A 6,739-nucleotide genomic window follows, 5' to 3' on the forward strand; every position below is an offset into this window, starting at 1 on the left:
GACATAAACAAAGTTGACTAAATTTAGCTGAATCATCACTTCATTAGGTATTCCTTTTTAATCCTACATTAGATAGAAATGAACACGGGTGTTTTAAAAATTATTTTCTTCTTTTCATAGAAACATCTTTTGAATTTCATGCTTAATATCTTGGTCTGATACAACTGTTGTGGTTTCCACTGGATCAGTACAGTCTTTAGAGTCTTAGGGGGAAAAAAAAAAAAAAGAAAAAGCAATATTCTTAAAAAAAAAAAAAAAGTCTACAAGGTGATATCTAAATGATGTCCTTTACAGTTATGTTCAGTGTCAGACTTCAACAGCAGAATTCAGTTCAAAATTAAAATGTCTAAATTTAGTTCTGTATGTATAGGTACGTGTAGGTGTGCCCCATATCTAAATCCCCATGGAGTCAATGAATATCTAGTTACTACAATCAGTGTAACTTAGAACTCTGCTAGAAGTTGACCCTAAAGTAAAAACCTAGGTCTTTGATTCAATTGCCCACCTATAGGCACTTAATTCTATATGATATGCTCTAGCACAACCAAGACAACCTTGCGAGGCTGGAGGATCTGGTACAGGACACTTGTACCCTTTGGGATCAGCAACTGAAAGACAGACAGTATACCTTACAGTATTTCAAATTCCACTAAACACCCATGTGTGGGCAACTTAGCAAAGCCTCAGATCTCTCTTGACTGCAGCTGCATTTCTGTAGGCAGTGATGTGTGGAGAGCTACATTTAGCTCTCTGATTTCCAAATTGAATCCTTCACTGATCACAGTGAGTACTGCAGCGAATTATTCCTACAGGACTTTCTAGAAAGTGGTCTGGTCATACTTCATCCATTAATTTTTGGTATCTTGAATCGCATGCAAATAACAGAATTCAGTATGTTAGGGATCACTCTCAAATCTACTGTTTGTGAACACAGAATCACAAAGCTATCTTGAGTTTCTCAGCTTCCATTTTAGACTTCTGTATCTATAACTTAGATTCACAAAATCCTTTTCAGCTACCATTCAATTCTAGAAGCAGCAGAAGGTCTCCAGTTTCCAAATGTTAGGTGGAAGTCATGTTAACACCTTGATTTTGATGTTATACATCAGCTTCATACCTATCTCTTCAAAATTACAAAAAGCAATATTTTTTCTGTCCAAATCTGCTGACAGACTCAGTGTAGAAAGGTTCTCAGATCATCCATGGCTAACGGGCTCCACACACACGACTGGAGTGAAGGTGACCTATTTTGTCCAATCTACTCAATAATTAAAACACTCATCGAGAATGTCAGAGATCCTGCTTCATTCCTGTCTTGAGCCTACTGGGATTCAAACCGCCATCACGCATTTCTGAGAGACCATTAACCACTGCTTCCTTTTGCAGCACTAAAGAAGATACCTAAAACCTAACACTTATCTGTTGGAGAATTTTTAGTACAAAGGGGTCATCCTGTGAACAGTCCAAGCACCGAAGAATTGCTAACAACTATGTAGGCTTTGTTAGTTTGAAGGCTATGTGAAAACATTGTAGCGATGTTAGAAATGCTGAGAACAACAAGATATGAGAAAGTGTGCTGAATTCAGCGTGCAAAATGTAGAACTTCACCCAGGATATAGGAGAGGTGATTGTCCGCGTGGACAGATGCTTTAAGCCAATTATAATATGTTGCTTACCGCATGCACAGCTCGTGCAACCAATCAGCAAATTGTCGGCGCGTGATGCAGAATCAGAACGTCTATAATAACTGAGCTATCTGTGCAATAAACTGGCATTAACCTGATCACATTGGTCGTTGTGTTATTGTCCGAGCCTTCCGCGTCGACACTTATCTTGCTAAATATCTCTTGAACCCTGTTGAGATGGTTCCCCACTCCCAGTGCTGGATTTGTGGGCTCTGTTTTTAGATGCTTCTCCCCTTACAGATTCTGTAAATCAGTGGGATTTTGCAGTACTCACTATTGCACAGTATAAATCTCTTTTCTTGTATTTGCCCCAAGTTTTCTTTTGTAGATAGATCAATTACGCAGTTTAGTTTGGTTTAGTGTTCTTATGTCAGAGAAATTAAACACTGGAGAAGCCATTTACCATCATTTTCCCTCCCCAGATCTGTGCAACATTATTCCCTATTGAGCTTTTCACAGCATGTTTCCAGCTATAAACTATTCTTTCTTCTGTTATACTTGTAAAACTGATTCATTCCAACATGCCTAACTACCCTTCTATGAAAATTATTCTGAATAGTATTTACATATCTAGAACTGAAGAATTAAAGATAAATAACTTTTCTAATTTAAATTCTTCTGTTAGTTAGGAAAAAAAAATACCTAAGGAGACTTGTAATGAACTGCATATACTTGCTTTCATATCTTGGAAGTATGCCTGTGATTTTATATAAAGGATGTGCACTAACTTGAATAGATGAGGTTTTCCTAAGAGTATTAGCTTCTTTCCAAAAGGAAACTAGTTTTTAATTTTTCACAGATCAATGATTGACATAGCTTAAGTTTTAGTCTGTAATCCTTTTAGCCTTTTTTCCCCCCTTGCAGCCCAATGCTTGGTAGAATTATACTGAAAAAATTATGAACGAACAACTCCTGTATTCAGAAGCAGTTTCTCAAGCCAAAAAAAGGTTTTTATCTATGGCATAATGTAGAAAAGAGAGAAAGAGCTTAAATCACTCTGTGCATGAATGATATATTGGTGACCTTTGTAATATACTAATGGTTACACATTTATCAAGCTAAGACTAAATTACCCAAATACATCTCAAACAAATCTGTAGGGGGTTAGTGTTACATGCAAAGTGTTTCTAATTGTCTTTAATCAATATGCGAGAAACAGACAAATTGCTCCATTTGAGAAAATATATTCAATGACTTGTAAAACTCATTCTGGAAAAGAGCATGTTGACTGATAGGAGAGAGGGAAAATATTGGTTATCTATTTTTTACAGTCTTCACTGCCATAATACTTGTTAAAATTCAGAAGGGAAGAGAATAATGTCTTTGACTGCTCATTGCCACAAATGTACGTTGAAAGAGAATCAAGAGTTCCACATGGCTCCTGACGTGCCATGAGTATATATCACAAATACAGATGTATTTGTAAAGGCACAGAGAGATTGAAAAGGTTCCTTTTAGAAGCTTAGCACTTGAGTTATGAGAGGTGAAACACTCCAAAGGAGACAGCTCCTTTAGATCCATACAGATTCAGTCTGAAGGGCTGGATTGACATCTTGAAAAAAACCAAGAACTTGCTTGATCCAGGTTCCACTGAAATTCTGTCAGAATGCCCAGTACACATTGGGTCTTAATTGCAGCTGGGTTTGGCTTTGCTAATGAAAAACAAATGTAGACAAGTCATAGATTAAAAAAAAAAAATATTAAAAAATTAAAGCACTATGAAATGAAGAGATCATGTTAAGACCCATGTTGCATCATGAGTACTCTACTGCCATTATGGTGTTCAGTTGCCTGAACATAGGCATTCAGTACAATTTAATCTCCGAGAGTCCTGAAAGGATTGTCCCAGGCCCCTCCAAGTCCCTCCTAGTCTGACAGAAGTGGTGCAGATAGCATTAGATGCCTGTTTTTACACAAATTAAATCAACCCCAAGGGTAAGCATAATTTACTGTACCTCTGGGCATTTAAACATTAGATAACTAGACTGATCTGGTCCACGAGACAGTAGCTGGTAGAGAAACGGGAAACAGAGAGGCGACTCATACCATCTGAAGATACGTATTTTAGAAGGGTGGGAAGAATTCTCTTTCTCTCTGCAGAGACTACTGAGGGAACTCAAATCATAGAATCATGGAATATCAGGTTGAAAGGGATGTCAAAATCCCTAAATTAGACAAATTTTATGTATCTAAATTTACATGAGATCATTCTCTCCCTGAGACTGATAAACCAGTATTCTAATCTAATCTATTGTAATCTAATCTATTGTAATCTAATCTATTTTAATCAAATCTTCATATTCCCTGGTGGTCTAGTGGCTAGGATTCGGCACTCTCACTGCCGCGGCCCGGGTTCGATTCCCGGTCAGGGAAATAGTGCTTTGTAGAGCTTGATGTGTGGGGCATGAGAAATATTCAAATGAGACACATTCCATTGTAGCTGTTTCTCATAACTCGAGTCCCTTCTTACCAACATTTACAATATATACTGCATACTTAAGCCATCTTTATATTCATCATACAGATTTATATGTTCTCGTTAACTAAGATCCCCTGTCCTTTATCAGTAGATGTTAATGTCACATTCCATGGGTTTCCACCACTCCCCTAAATCTTTAAAAGAACAGGCTATGACTTGGGCCCCGTCTATGAAGGTGGGTGCTCAGTACAGGAGAAGCAGCATGTTCGAGTGTTGGGTGCCAAGACCAGTTTCTTTCGGGTCATCGTTGAGCTTTTGGGGTTCTGTGTGAAGCTCACGGTGTTGTCAGGTCATTCCTGCTACATTGCTGCCTACAACACACAACTCACATCACAAATTACTTTTTTCCCAAGGTTAAATCTCCAGGCACACACCAGATCCCCCCATCCTTCTGCATTACCCATCAAGTACGCCCAGATCCTTGAGCGAAGACAATCCCGTGAATGGGTTTGACTTTTCTTAAGGGAGGAGCAACGACGCTGCCCTCCCCAGCCACTTCCCTGTGTGCACTTGCGCTGATTTTGTCTGGGATAGAGTTAATTTTCTTTATAGTAGCTAGTATGAGGCTATGTTTTGGATTTGTGCTGAGAACAGTGTTGGAATGTTTTAGTTATTGCTGAGCAGTGCTTACACGGTGACAGTCTCTTTTCTGCTCCTCAGACTACCCCACCAGCAAGTAGACTCGGGGTGCACAAGAAGTTGGGAGGGAACACGGCTGGGACAACTGACCCCAACTGACCAAAGGAATATTCCATACCATGTGATGTCATACTCAGCGATAAAGCTGGGGGGGAAAGAAGGAAGGAGAGATGTTCAGAGTTACGGAATTTGTTTCCCCATAACTGTTAAACCTGATTGAGCCCTGCTTTCCTGGAGATGGCTGAACACCTGCCTGCTGAGGGGAAGTGAATGAATTCCTTATTTTGTTTTGCTTGTGCAGGAGGCTTTTGCTTTACCTATTAAACTGCCTTTACCTCAGCCCATGAGTTTTCTCAGTTTTACCCCTCCAATTCTCTCCCCTGTCTGACCAGGGGAAATGAGCAACCAGCTGTGTGGGGCTGAACTGCCTACTGGGGCTAAACCATAACAGCACTACTGGGACCTCATCGCCTCCCACAGTATGTAGGGGGTTTTTTTGGTGCAGGACCAGAATGGTTAGCAGATCCTCTGGTGTCAACCAGCCAAGTGGATTCTGCTAAATTTATATCCCAGTGCTTTCATGTCCCATTGCCTGATGATTTCAATATAGTCTTAACGATCCATTATATCTTCCAGTATTTAATAGAGGCTTGTGGGTGATAGGGGATATGATACACCCAGTCAATGCCATGTTTCTTGGCCCAGGAGGTTATGAGGTAATTCCAGATATGAGTCCCGTTGTCTCCCTCAATTCTTTCTGGGGTACCATGTCACCACAAATTTGCCTTTCAAGGCCTAAGATGGTATTTCAGGCAATGGCATGATTTACAGGGTATGTTTCTAGCCACCTGCTAAGTTGCTTCCACCATGGTAAGTATGTAGTGCTTGCCTTGGCGTGTGGTTAAACATTAGACAGTGGTCCAATACAGTTAATTTGCCAGGCCCTGCCACATCAAAAACCTAGCCACCACCCGTTATTCTAGGGAGACTTTACTCATGTGGCTTGCTTGATTGTGGCACATGCTTCACGTTCATGGGTGACTTATGTGTTGGTCTCCATGCTCGGGTCCACCCCTTGATCAGAAGCCGATTTGTATGTTGCATCTCTCTCTAGATGCCCTGATGTTTTGTGGGCCCATAGATCTACAAATGGCTCACCCTTACACTCCCAGTCCAGGTCCACCCGAGCCACTTCAATTTTGACAGTCTTGGCTACCTGTTCATTGTTTCGATGTTCTTCAGCAGCCTGGTTTTTGGGTGCGTGAACATCTACATGATGTACCTTTAGCGGTACGTCATGATATGTCATGGTACATAATGATAAACCAGTATTCCAATGAACTGGTGTACTGCCTATCTTTCATATCTCCCTACTTTTCTTGGTATGTTTATTTGGCTTGAAAAATTACCATTTGGAAGACAAACTGATCTTTCCCTCTGTATCATGTTTGTGCTTTTTGACTCCTTTGTAGATGGCTTGCAGGCAAGAACCATTTAAAATAAATGAATTAAATGTCAGTTTTCATGCTTCAGCAGTTCCTATTCACATTCTGCAGCAAACTATGTCAAGATGAAACCTTTAGCGGGACGTAGCCTCAGGTTCTGAGATTAGGGCTTGAACAGTGCAATGATATTGTGAGGGCTGTCTATACGGAGGTGGGCCTCACCTTTTTTTTTTTGTTGTTGTTCCTGAATCCTGGGGCATAGGATGATTTTCCAAAAATATCATCGCATCCAACATTCATCTGCTTTTATGAGATAGTCACTCAGACTGTTACTTCTTTGCTAAAGAGGTACTTTCATAATTTAGTTGATCTTTATCATCATTACTTCATGCTTTATTCTGGAATCCTTGGTGTCTTATTTGTGTCTGGAATAAATGGGACCAGCTTCCTTTTCAGCACTCAGTTCTTTCACTTGTGAATTTTATTGCTCA

At 40.0% G+C, this 6,739-nt stretch overlaps 1 non-coding gene across 1 annotated transcript; it reads left to right on the forward strand.

Moving 5' to 3' along the window:
* Positions 1–3,986: 3,986 nt before the first annotated feature.
* Positions 3,987–4,058, forward strand: TRNAE-CUC (transfer RNA glutamic acid (anticodon CUC)). Its single transcript has one exon. It is a non-coding gene; the product is annotated as a tRNA-Glu (tRNA).
* The last annotated feature ends 2,681 nt before the right edge of the window (positions 4,059–6,739 follow it).

This window comes from Chroicocephalus ridibundus, chromosome 3 (assembly GCF_963924245.1).
Source record: "Chroicocephalus ridibundus chromosome 3, bChrRid1.1, whole genome shotgun sequence".
Classification (NCBI taxonomy): domain Eukaryota; kingdom Metazoa; phylum Chordata; class Aves; order Charadriiformes; family Laridae; genus Chroicocephalus; species Chroicocephalus ridibundus.